We start from the raw sequence: 13,015 nt of genomic DNA, 5'->3' as shown, positions 1-13,015 counted from the left end.
TCTCCAGTTTTGAAGAAGGGTCAAACCCGAAACGTCAACTCAAATTTCTCTCCACGGATGTTGCCTGACTTGCTGAGTTTTTCCAGCATTTTCTGTTGTTATTTCGGATTTCCAACATCTGCAGTATTTTGCTATCGACCTCTGAACCCCTTGGTTCAGAGGATCGGAAATGCCAGTTTCCCGCGCATGCGCTGTGCATGCAGAAAACCGGCAATTCCATCGGTCCCACGCGTGAGTACACGGTGCTCACTCGCGCGTTGGGACACTAATTTCTGGGCCAATACCCATGAACACACGCAAACAGGAGGAGGGATAGCTTCTATTCAGAGAGTTGATGAAGGTAGTGCAGTTGATGTTTTGTATATGGACTTACAAAAGGCATTTGATGAAGTGCCACATAATAGACATTTTAGCAAAATGAAAGGGGATTAAAGGGGCAGTGCCAGCATTAATACAAAATTGCCTAAGAGACAGAAAGCAGAGAGTAGTGGTGAATGCTTGGTCCCCACAGCTTGGTGCTGGAATGTAAATGAAGCCTGGGCTGCAAAATGCCAGTAAGAATGGATACATTCTGCCTGCTGCCCACCTATTCTCCACTAGTAGTTAAAATTGGCCCTAATATGTCAGATCAAACCATTGAGGTATTCCAAGTGAGTTAATAGTTAAATGATGGCCCGGATTTTGCGATAACAATAACGATGCGGCTAACAGCGCTCCCCATTATTAAAGTGTAAATCGAACAGCAACTTCTGGCGACTGAACAGGCAGAGTTAAAAGCGGAAATCAGGAAGTTGCTGTCCAAGTCGCCCTGCTTCTCCAGAAGCTGCACTATACCGATAACATGGAACAACGTGAAGTTGCTGTACTTACGTGATATATACCCACTAAACTCACCAGAAAAAGTTAGTGCTTGTACATTCCAGTGTAAGTAAATTTGTAATGGCATGATGTCTTAGTTATTGCCAAACATCCTCTCTGGTTGTTTAATTTTTACAGTGTGGAGTCTCATTCGTTCAGATTTTAATTATTGTTGGAGATATAAAAAAGTAAGTAATTTTTAAAAACTTTTTCTTTCTGTCTCTTTTATTTCTCTCTCTCTTAATCCCATCTTTTTTCCCTCTCCTTACTTTGCTTTCTGTACATGATTTGACATTCGAACTGACACTTCCTGGTTCAGACTGCTCGGCTCATTAGCAATTCTTCAATCTGATTGGTTAAGGAGATACACAGTTGCTTGCCCTGTTCACAAAGGTCCCAGATCCCCTGTAGAGGGCGCTGCACCAAAATGGCTTTCGAATCACTGCAAGTTTCAGTGCAAAAGCCCATCGAATGTCTGTGGTCAAGTTTAAGTGTAATGAATGGCTGGCATTGTTCATTCACCGCTGACCACAAGATCCGGCCCGATAATCTTACAGTGCTGCATTTCCTCATACTGATTGTTGGCTGGCTGTATCCCTTAATCAAGTCATTTTTATATTGGGCAGTTCTCAGCCTAATTTAGCAGACCTGACAACTGCCATTCATTAGGAGTAGCAATCACTCATTCCAGTTTTAAAACATGACCTTTACCAACACACGTCAATCTGAGAAATAAATTGAGCTCCATATGTTTAACTGGATTTCCAAACTCTGTCCATCTTCCTGATTATAAATGTCCTAACTCCTAAGATTTGCTTCATGTTGACAGCTCTGAAATCAGTCATCACAATTCAACACCACACATAAATCCTAAGCAATTTCTCCTCTAGAAACAAGAGCCCTTTTTCTCTTTTTTGATATTTAATTGGTAGAATGGTAACATAGTGTTGTGATGACATCACCAAAATTAACTATTATAAAAACAAATCAAGAAAAAAATCACTAGAGATGGCTTCAATAATAATGACCAGCAAGATGTGGATGCTGTACTATACCAATAATATTTTTCATACTCTGATTCAAATATTGCTAATGTAGGAATGTCTAGTTCATATCCAAAAGACTGAGGTCCACTCAGGCGATCAAATAAACGAGGTTTAATGAAAACTAACAGAGTTTAACGAATAACTACAGGAGAACATCGAATATAGGTCTAGTCAGTTCGGAGGCTCCACGAGGACTGCTTGGGCGGTCCCGTGGATGACGTCATGACGTCATCATGTTTTTCCCGCCGGTGGGGGATCACGTGATGAACGGCGTGACGTCATCGCGTTTACCCGCGCTATTAAAGTGATCGCGCTCTGTACATGTAAACAGTGAAAACAAAGATACAGACACAGGCTGTAGCTAACATATCATTAAAGGGAATTATATACAATTGATCGGAGTCCCTTAGTGGCTCCGCCACACTAAAACAATTATTGCATCGTTAAATCCCTGATAAACCTTGGATTCTATTATTGCCACTAGCTGACTTGAGATTATTTGCTGCTTTTTCCTAAAGATGGATTAAATGCTCATTTTCGTCATTATTTATAACCTGCTAACAAAATAGAAACTGTAGTTTTTAAAAAATGTGTTTCTTGTTTGTATGTGATTTTGACAATGGAAATAAAAAAAGAACAGCAATCACTAAGTAATAGTGATTCTTCTCAAATAGCTAACAAGCTACTTAACCAGTATAAGTCACAAAAAGCTCAGTAATCCACTGTGAAGTGTATATTGGGCAGGAATTTGCAGTGGGTAATAACAGCAAATGAACTGCATTCGCTGCTAATATCCCTTTGAAACTGACCGCAACTTCAGGATGTAGCTCATGCACATCCTAACGTGGAAATCCTGAAGTTGCGGTTAGTCATTCACTGCTCTGACACTGGCTGTGCTGTGGACGCCCCCCACCCCCAACCCCTAGAGCCGGCAATCAGTATAATCTGTGTAATCAGTGAAACTGATGCAAACTTCGACTCTTCCGCAGTAATATCACTGTTAAATACCCCATTAAAAGTTAGACCCTTTTGTATTAGGTGTAACTGGCATTTTCTTCTTCTTCTTAGGCAGTCCCTCGGAACCGAGGATGACTTGCTTCCACATTAAAAATGAGTTCTCAGGTGACTGATTAGTCCAATGCGGGACCTACAGGCTCTGCCACAGGTGGGGCAGACGGTGGTTGAAGGGGCGGGTGGGTGGGGTGCTTGGGTTGACGTGCGCTCCTTGTGCTGCTTGCGCTTGGCTTCCGCTTGCTCCTGGCAAAGAGACTCGAGGTGTTCGGCGCCTTCTCGGAAGCTTCTCCTCTAGGACCAGGGATTCCCAGGTGTCGGTGGGGGATGTTGCATTTTTTCAAGAGGCTTTGAGGGTGTCCTTGAAGCGTTTCCTCTGCCCACCTGGGGCTCTCTTGCCGTGTCGGAGCTCTGAGTAGAGCGCTTGTTTTGGGAATCTCGTATCGGGCATGCGGACGGTGTGACCCGCCCATCGGAGCTGAACGAGCGTAGTCAATTCTTCGATGCTGGGGATGTTGGCCTGAGTGAGAACACTAATGTTGGTGCGCCTATTCTGCCATTGGATTTGTAGGATCTTGCGGAGGCAGGGTTGGTGGCATCTCTCCAGTGCTTTGAGGTGCCTGCTGTACATGGTCCATGTCTCTGAGGCATACAGCAGGGCGGGTAAAACTGCTGCTCTGTAGACCATGAGCTTACTGCCAGGTTTGAGGTCCTGGTCTTCAAACACTCTCTTCCTCAGGCGACCGAAGGCTACACTGGCACACTGAAGGTGGTATTGAACTTCGTCATCGACATCTGCCCTTGTTGACATTAGGCTCCCAAGGTATGGAAAGTGGTCCACAAGGCCTTGTTGTGGATTTTGATAATTGACGGGTAGCACTGTGTGGCGGGGGCAGGTTGGTAGAGGACCTTTGTCTTACGGATGTTTAGTGTAAGGTCCATGCTCTCATATGCTTCGGTGAAGGTGTTGACGATGGTTTGGAGTTCAACCTCCGAGTGAGCGCAGACGCAAGCGTCGTCTGCATACTGTAATTTGGCAACAGAGGATGGGATGACATTGGATCTGGACTGGAGGCGACGGAGGTTGAACAGTTTCCCGTTTGTTCTGTAAATTAGCTCCACTCCAGCAGGGAGCTTACTGAGGGTGAGATGGAGCATTGCAGCAAGGAAGATCGAGAAGAGCGTTGGTGCGATGACACAGCCTTGCTTGACCTCGGTCCGTACGTGAATTGTGTCTGTGGTGGAACCGTTGGTCAGGATCACGGCTTGCATGTCGTCATGAAGCAGGCCGAGGATGGTGACAAATTTTGAGGGCAGCCGAATTTGAGGAGGACACTCCATAATCCCTTATGGTTGACAGTGTCGAAGGCCTTTGTGAGATCAAAGAAAACCATGTACAGCGGTTGGTGCTGTTCCCTGCATTTCTCTTATAATTGACGCGCATGAAGATCATATCCATTGTGCCCCTTAGAGGGCGGAATCCACATTGCAACTCTGGGAGGAGCTCTTCGGCCTCTGGGAGAAGGCAATTGAGGAAAATTCTTACAATGACTTTCCCTGTGGCAGACAGCAGGGAAACTCTTCTGTAATTACCGCAATCGGACTTGTCACCTTTCTTGAAGGTGGTCACAATTACAGCATCTCTGAAATCCCCTGGTAAGCTCCCCTCCTTCCAGATAAGAGAAATGAGTTCATGAATTCACGCAAGGAGTGCTTCTCTGCTATGCTTTAGTGCCTCGGCAGGGATTCCATCTGCTCCTGAAGCCTTGTTGTTCTTCAGTTGTCAGATGGCCTTTTCAACTCATGCCAGGCTGGGGGGGGGGTGTGAGGGAGAGGGGGGGGGGAGAGGAGGAGGGGGAGTGTGAGGGAGAGGAGGGGGGGAGTGTGAGGGAGAGGAGGGGGGGAGTGTGAGGGAGAGGAGGGGGGGGAGTGTGAGGGAGAGGAGGGGGGGAGTGTGAGGGAGAGGAGGGGGGGTGTGAGGGAGAGGGGGGAGAGGAGGAGGGGGAGTGTGAGGGAGAGGAGGGGGGAGTGTGAGGGAGAGGAGGGGGGAGTGTGAGGGAGAGGAGGAGGGGGGGAGTGTGAGGGAGAGAAGGGGGGGAGTGTGAGGGAGAGGAGGGGGGGAGTGTGAGGGAGAGGGGGGAGTGTGAGGGAGAGGAGGGGGGGAGTGTGAGGGAGAGGGGGGAGTGTGAGGGAGAGGAGGGGGGAGTGTGAGGGAGAGGGGGGAGTGAGGGAGAGGGGGGGAGTGTGATGGAGGGGGGGATTGTGAGGAGGCGGGGGAGTGAGGGAGGGGGGAGTGTGAGGAAGAGGGGGGGAGTGTGAGGGAGAGGGGGAGAGTGTGAGGGAGAGGGGGGGAGTGTGAGGGAGAGGGGGGAGTGTTAGGGAGAGGGGGGAGTGTGAGGGAGGGGGGGATTGTGAGGAGGCGGGGGAGTGAGGGAGGGGGGAGTGTGAGGGAGAGGGCGGGAGTGTGAGGGAGAGGGGGAGAGTGTGAGGGAGAGGGGGGGAGTGTGAGGGAGAGGGGGGAGTGTTAGGGAGAGGGGGGAGTGTGAGGGAGAGGGGGGAGTGTGAGGGAGAGGGGGGGAGTGTGAGGGAGAGGGGGGGAGTGTGAGGGAGAGGGGGGGAGTGTGAGGGAGGGGGGGAGTGAGAGAGGGAGCGCGCGAGTGGGGGGGAAGAGAAAGCGAGTGGGGGGGAAGAGAAAGCGAGTGGGGGGGAAGAGAGAGAGCGAGTGGGGGGGAAGAGGGAGAGCGAGTGGGGGGGAAGAGAGAGAGCGAGTGGGGGGGAAGAGAGAGCGAGTGGGGGGAAGAGAGAGAGTGCGCGAGTGGGGGGGAAGAGAGAGAGCGAGTGGGGGGAAGAGAGAGGGCGAGTGGGGGGGAAGAGAGAGGGCGAGTGGGGGGGAAGAGAGAGGGCGAGTGGGGGGGGTAGAGAGAGCGACTGGGGGGGGAGAGCGAGCGACTGGGGGAAGAAGAGAGAGCGACGGGGGGGAGAGAGAGCGACTGGGGGGGGAAGAGAGAGTGACTGGGGGGGGAAGAGAGAGCGACTGGGGGGGGAAGAGAGAGCGACTGGGGGGGAAGAGAGAGCGTCTGGGGGGAAGAGAGAGCGACTGGGGGGGAAGAGAGAGTGACTGGGGGGGGAAGAGAGTGCGACTGGGGGGGGGGGAAGAGAGAGCGGCTGGGTGGGAAGAGAGAGAGCGAGTGCGGGGGAAGAGAGAGAGCGAGTGGGGGGGAAGAGAGAGAGCGAGTGGGGGGGAAGAGAGAGAGTGCGAGTGGGGGGGAAGAGAGAGAGCGAGTGGGGGGGGAAGAGAGAGAGCGAGTGGGGGGAAGAGAGATAGCAAGTGGGGGGGAAGAGAGAGAGCGAGTGGGGGGAAGAGAGAGAGCGAGTGGGGGGGAAGAGAGAGAGCGAGTGGGGGGAAGAGAGAGAGCGAGTGGGGGGGAAGAGAGAGAGCGAGTGGGGGGGAAGAGAGAGCGAGTGGGGGGGAAGAGAGAGCGAGTGGGGGGGAAGAGAGAGCGAGTGGGGGGGAAGAGAGAGCGCGCAAGTGGGGGGGAAGAGAGAGCGAGTGGGGGGGAAGAGAGAGAGCGAGTGGGGGGGAAGAGAGAGCGAGTGGGGGAGGGAAGAGAGAGCGACTGGGGGTGGAAGAGAGAGCGACTGGGGGGGATGAGAAAGCGAGTGGGGGGGAAGAGAGAGCGACTGGGGGGGAAGAGAGAGCGACTAGGGGGGAAGTGAGAGCGACTGGGGGGAAGAGAGGGCGACTGGGGGGAAGAGAGGGCGACTGGGGGGGAAGAGAGAGCGACTGTGGGGGAAGAGAGAGCGACTGGGGGGGAAGAGAGAGGGACTGGGGCGGGGGAAGAGAGAGCGACTGGGGGGGGGAAGAGAGAGCGACTTGGGGGGGAAGAGAGAGCGACTGGGGGGGAAGAGAGAGCGACTGGGGGGGAAGAGAGAGCGACTGGGGGGAAGAGAGAGCGACTCGGGGGGGAAGAGAGAGCGACTGGGGGGGGAAGAGAGAGCGACTCGGGGGGGGGAAGAGAGAGCGACTGGGGGGGGAAGAGAGAGCGACTGGGGGGGAAGAGAGAGCGACTGGGGGGGAAGAGAGAGCGACTGGGGGGGAAGATAGAGTGACTGGGGGGGGGAAGAGAGAGCGACTGGGGGGGGAAGAGAGAGCGACTCGGGGGGGGAAGAGAGAGCGACTGGGGGGGACGAGAGAGCGACTGGGGGGGAAGAGAGAGCGACTGGGGGGGGAAGAGAGAGCGACTGGGGGGGAAGAGAGAGCGACTGGGGGGGAAGAGAGAGCGACTGGGGGGGGAAGAGAGAGGCAACGGGGGGGAAGAGATAGCGACTGGGGGGGGAAGAGAGAGCGACTGGGGGGGAAGAGAGAGCGACTGGGGGGGAAGAGAGAGCGACTGGGGGGGGAAGAGAGAGCGACTGGGGCGGGAAGAGAGTGCGACTGGGGGGGGAAGAGAGAGCGACTGGGGGGGAAGAGAGAGCGACTGGGGGGGAAGAGAGAGCGACTGGGGGGGAAGCGAGAGCGACTGGGGGGGAAGAGAGAGCGACTGGGGGGGGAAGAGAGAGCGACTGGGGGGGGAAGAGAGAGCGACTGGGGGGGAAGAGAGAGCGACTGGGGGGGAAGAGAGCGCGACTGGGGGGGGAAGAGCGAGCGACTGGGGGGGAAGAGAGAGCGACTGGGGGGGAAGAGAGAGCGACTGGGGGGGAAGAGAGAGCGACTGGGGGGGAAGAGAGAGCGACTGGGGGGGAACAGAGAGCGACTGGGGGGGAAGAGAGAGCGACTGGGGGGGGGAAGAGAGAGCAACGGGGGGGGAAGAGAGAGCGACTGGGGGGGAAGAGAGTGCGACGGGGGGGAAGAGAGAGCGACTGGGGGGAAGAGAGAGCGACTGGGGGGAAGAGAGAGCGACTGGGGGGGAAGAGAGAGCGACTGGGGGGGAAGAGAGAACGACTGGGGGTGGCAGAGAGAGCGACTGGGGGGGGAAGAGAGTACGACTGGGGGGGGGAAGAGAGAGCGGCTGGGGGGAAGAGAGAGAGCGAGTGGGGGGAAGAGAGAGAGAGAGTGCGGGGGAAGAGAGAGCGAGTGGGGGGGAAGAGAGAGAGCGAGTGGGGGGGAACGAGAGAGCGCGCGAGTGGGGGGGAAGTGAGAGAGCGAGTGGGGGGGAAGAGAGAGAGCAAGTGGGGGGGAAGAGAGAGAGCGAGTGGGGGGGAAGAGAGAGAGCGAGTGGGGGGGAGGGGAGATAGCGAGTGGGGGGGGAAGAGAGAGAGCGAGTGGGGGGGAAGAGAGAGAGCGAGTGGGGGGGAAGAGAGAGAGCAAGTGGGGGGGGAAGAGAGAGAGCGAGTGGGGGGAAGAGAGAGCGAGTGGGGGGGAAGAGAGAGCAAGTGAGGGGGAAGAGAGAGCGCGCGAGTGGGGGGGGAAGAGAGAGCGAGTGGGGGGGGAAGAGAGAGAGCGAGTGGGGGGGAAGAGAGAGCAAGTGGGGGGGGAAGAGAGAGCGACTGAGGGTGGAAGAGAGAGCGACTGGGGGGGAAGAGAAAGCGAGTGGGGGGGGAAGAGAGAGCGACTGGGGGGGAAGAGAGAGCGACTAGGGGGGAAGTGAGAGCGACTGGGGGGGAAGAGAGAGCGACTGGGGGGGAAGAGAGAGCGACTTGGGGGGGGGAAGAGAGAGCGACTGGCGGGGAAGAGAGTGCGACTGGGGGGGAAGAGAGAGCGACTGGGGGGGGAAGAGAGAGCGACTGGGGGGGAAGAGAGAGCGACTGGGGGGGGAGAGAGCGACTGGGGGGGAAGAGAGAGAGCGACTGGGGGGGAAGAGAGAGAGCGAGTGGGGCGGAAGAGAGAGAGCGAGTGGTGGGGAAGAGAGAGAGAGCGAGTGGGGGGGGAAGAGAGATAGCGAGTGGGGGGGAAGAGAGAGAGCGAGTGGGGGGGGAAGAGAGAGCGAGTGGGGGGAAGAGAGAGAGCGAGTGGGGGGGGAAGAGAGAGAGCGAGTGGGGGGGGAAGAGAGAGAGCGAGTGGGGGAAGAGAGAGAGCGAGTGGGGGGGAAGAGAGAGCAAGTGGGGGGGAAGAGAGAGAGCGCGAGTGGGGGGGAAGAGAGAGCGAGTGGGGGGTAAGAGAGAGAGCGAATTGGGGGGAAGAGAGATCGAGTGGGGGAGGAAGAGAGAGCGACTGGGGTGGAAGAGAGAGCGACTGGGGGGGGAAGAGAAAGCGAGTGGGGGGAAGAGAGAGCGACTGGGGGGGAAGAGAGAGCGACTGGGGGGGAAGAGAGAGCGACGGGGGGAAGAGAGCGACTGGGGGGGAAGAGAGAGCGACTGGGGGGAAGAGAGAGCGACTGGGGGAAGGGAGAGCGACTGGGGGGGAAGAGAGAGCGACTGGGGGGGAAGAGAGAGCAACTGGGGGGGAAGAGAGAGCGACTGGGGGGGAAGAGAGAGTGACTGGGGGGGAAGAGAGAGCGACTGGGGGGAGAGAGCGACTGGGGGGGAAGAGAGAGAGCGACTGGGGGGGGAGAGAGAGCGACTGGGGGGGGAGAGAGAGTGACTGTGGGGGTGAAAGAGAGCGACTGGGGGGGGGAAGAGAACTCCCTCCCCCCTCTCCCTCACACTCCTCCCCCCTCTCCCTCACACTACCCCCCTCTCCCTCACACTCCCCCCTCTCCCTCACATTCCCGCCCCCTCACACTCCCCCCTCTCCCTCACACACCCCCCCCTCCCTCACACTCCCCTCCCCACTCCCTCACACTCCCCGCGAGTGGGGGGGAAGAGAGAGAGCGACTGGGGGGAAGAGAGAGAGCGAGTGGGGGGGAAGAGAGAGAAAGCGAGTGGGGGGGAGAGAGAGAGCGAGTGGGGAGGAGAGAGAGAGCGAGTGGGGGGGAAGAGAGAGCGAGTGGGGGGAAGAGAGAGCGAGTGGGGGGGGAAGAGAGAGCGAGTGGGGGGGAAGAGAGCGTGAGTGGGGGGAAGAGAGAGCGACTGGGGGGGAAGAGAGAGCGACTGGGGGGGAAGAGAGAGCGACTGGGGGGGGAAGAGAGAGCGACTGGGGGCAAGAGAGAGCGACTGGGGGGGAAGAGAGAGCGACTGGGGGGGAACAGAGAGCGACTGGGGGGGAAGAGAGAGCGACTGGGGGGAAGAGAGAGCGACTTGGGGGGAAGAGAGAGCGACTTGGGGGGAAGAGAGAGCGACTGGGGGAGAAGAGAGAGCGACTGGGGGGGAAGAGAGAGCGACTGGGGTGGCAGAGAGAGCGACTGGGGGGGAAGAGAGAGCGACTGGGGGGGAAGAGAAGCGACTGGGGGGGAAGAGAGAGCGACTGGGCGGGAAGAGAGAGCTACTGGGCGGGAAGAGAGAGCGACGGGGGGAAGAGAGAGCGACTGGGGGGGAAGAGAGAGCGACTGGGGGGGAAGAGAGAGAGCGACTGGGGGGGAAGAGAGAGCGACTGGGGGGTGAAGAGAGAGAGCAACTGGGGTGGAAGAGAGAGCGACTGGGGGGGAAGAGAGAGCGACTGGGGGGTGAAGAGAGTTAGCGACTGGGGGGGAAGAGAGAGCGACTGGGGGGTGAAGAGAGAGAGCGACTGGGGGGGGAAGAGAGAGAGCGACTGGGGGGGAAGAGAGAGCGACTGGGGGGGAAGAGAGAGCGACTGGGGGGGAAGAGAGAGCGACTGGGGGGAAGAGAGAGCAACTGGGGGGGAAGAGAGAGTGACTGGGGGGAAGAGAGAGCGACTGGGGGGGAAGAGAGAGCGACTGGGGGGAAGATAGAGCGACTGGGGGGGAAGAGAGAGCGACTGGGGGGGGAAGAGAGAGCGACTGGGGGGGGAAGAGAGAGCGACGGGGGGGGAAGAGAGAGCAACTGGGGGGGGAAGAGATAGCGACTGGGTGGGGAGAGAGCGACTGGGGGGGATGAGAGCGAATTGGGGGGAAGAGAGAGCGACTGGGGGGGGAAGAGAGAGCGGCTGGGGGTGGGAAGAGAGAGCGACTCGGGAGGAAGAGAGAGCGACTGAGGGGGGAAGAGAGAGCGACTGAGGGGGGAAGAGAGAGCGACTGGGGGGGAGGAGAGAGTGACGGGGGCAGAGAGAGCGACTGGGGGGGAAGAGAGATTGACTGGGGGGGAAGAGAGAGCGACTGGGGGGGAAGAGAGAGCGACTGGGGGGGAAGAGAGAGCGACTGGGGGGGAAGAGAGAGCGACTGGGGGGGGAAGAGAGAGTGACTGGGGCGGGGGAAGAGAGTGCGACTGGGGGGGAAGAGAGAGCGACTGGGGGGGAAGAGAGAGCGACTGGGGGGGGAGGAGAGAGCGACTGGGGGGGAAGAGAGAGCGACTGGGGGGGAAGAGAGAGCGACTGGGGGGGAAGAGAGAGCGACTGGGGGGGGAAGAGAGAGCGACTCGGCGGGGGGGGGGAAGAGAGAGCGACTGGGGGGGAAGAGAGAGCGACTGGGGGGGGAAGAGGGAGCGACTGGGGGGGAAGAGAGAGCAACTGGGGGGGAAGAGAGAGCGACTGGGGGGGAAGAGAGAGCGACTGGGGGGGAAGATAGAGCGACTGGGGGGGCAAGAGAGAGCGACTGGGGGGAAGAGAGAGCGACTGGGGGGGGGAAGAGAGAGCGACTCGGGGGGGAAGAGCGAGCGACTGGGGGGAATAGAGAGCGACTGGGGGGGAAGAGAGAGCGACTGGGGGGGGAAGGGAGCACGACTGGGGGGGAAGAGAGAGCGACGGGGGTGGAAGAGAGAGCGACTGGGGGGGAAGAGAGAGCGACTGGGGGGGGAAGAGAGAGCGACTGGGGGGGAAGAGAGAGCAACTGGGGGGGGAAGAGAGAGCGACTGGGGGGGGAAGAGAGAGCGACTGGGGGGGGGAAGAGAGAGCGACTGGGGGGGAAGAGAGAGCGACTGGGGGGAAGAGATTGCGACTGGGGGGAAGAGAGAGCGACGGGGGGGAAGAGAGAGCAATGGGGGGGGAAGAGAGAGCGACTGGGGGGGAAGAGAGAGCGACTGGGGGGGGAGGAGAGAGCGACTGGGGGGGAAGAGAGAGCGACTGGGGGGGAAGAGAGAGCGACTGGGGGGGAAGAGAGAGCGACTGGGGGGGAAGAGAGAGCGACTCGGGGGGGGGGGAAGAGAGAGCGACTGGGGGGGGAAGAGAGAGCGACTGGGGGGGGAAGAGGGAGCGACTGGGGGGGAAGAGAGAGCAACTGGGGGGGAAGAGAGAGCGACTGGGGGGGGAAGAGAGAGCGACTGGGGGGGAAGATAGAGCGACTGGGGGGGCAAGAGAGAGCGACTGGGGGGAAGAGAGAGCGACTGCGGGGGGGGAAGAGAGAGCGACTCGGGGGGGAAGAGCGAGCGACTGGGGGGAATAGAGAGCGACTGGGGGGGAAGAGAGAGCGACTGGGGGGGGAAGGGAGCGCGACTGGGGGGGAAGAGAGAGCGACGGGGGTGGAAGAGAGAGCGACTGGGGGGAAGAGAGAGCGACTGGGGGGGGAAGAGAGAGCGACTGGGGGGAAGAGAGAGCAACTGGGGGGGGAAGAGAGAGCGACTGGGGGGGGAAGAGAGAGCGACTGCGGGGGGAAGAGAGAGCGACTGGGGGGGAAGAGAGAGCGACTGGGGGGAAGAGATTGCGACTGGGGGGGGAAGAGAGAGCGACGGGGGGGAAGAGAGAGCAATGGCGGGGAAAGAGAGAGCGACTGGGGGGGGAAGAGAGCGTGACTGGGGGGGAAGAGCGAGCGACTCGGGGGGGGAAGAGAGAGCGACTGGGGGGGGAAGAGAGAGCGACTGGGGGGGCAGAGAGAGCGACTGGGGGGGAAGAGAGAGCGACTGGGGGAACAGAGAGCGACTGGGGGGGAAGAGAGAGCGACTGGGGGGGGAAGAGAGAGCGACTGAGGGGGAAGAGAGAGCGAGTGGGGGGGGAAGAGAGAGCGACTGGGGGGGGAAGGGAGCGCGACTGGGGGGGAAGGGAGCGCGACTGGGGGGGAAGAGAGAGCGACGGGGGGGAAGAGAGAGCGACTGGGGGGGAAGAGAGAGCGACTGGGGGGGAAGAGAGAGCGACTGGGGGGGGAAGAGAGAGCGACTGGGGGGGGAAGGGAGCGAGACTGGGGGGGGGAAGAGAGAGCGACTGGGGGGGAAAAAGAGAGCAACGGGGGGGCAGAGAG

This window comes from Somniosus microcephalus, chromosome 7 (assembly GCF_052327205.1).
Source record: "Somniosus microcephalus isolate GS21.2 chromosome 7, FLI_Smic_1.0, whole genome shotgun sequence".
Lineage (NCBI taxonomy): Eukaryota > Metazoa > Chordata > Chondrichthyes > Squaliformes > Somniosidae > Somniosus > Somniosus microcephalus.
The sequence above is the reverse complement of the archived record's forward strand: the minus strand, read 5'-3'. Positions refer to the sequence as shown.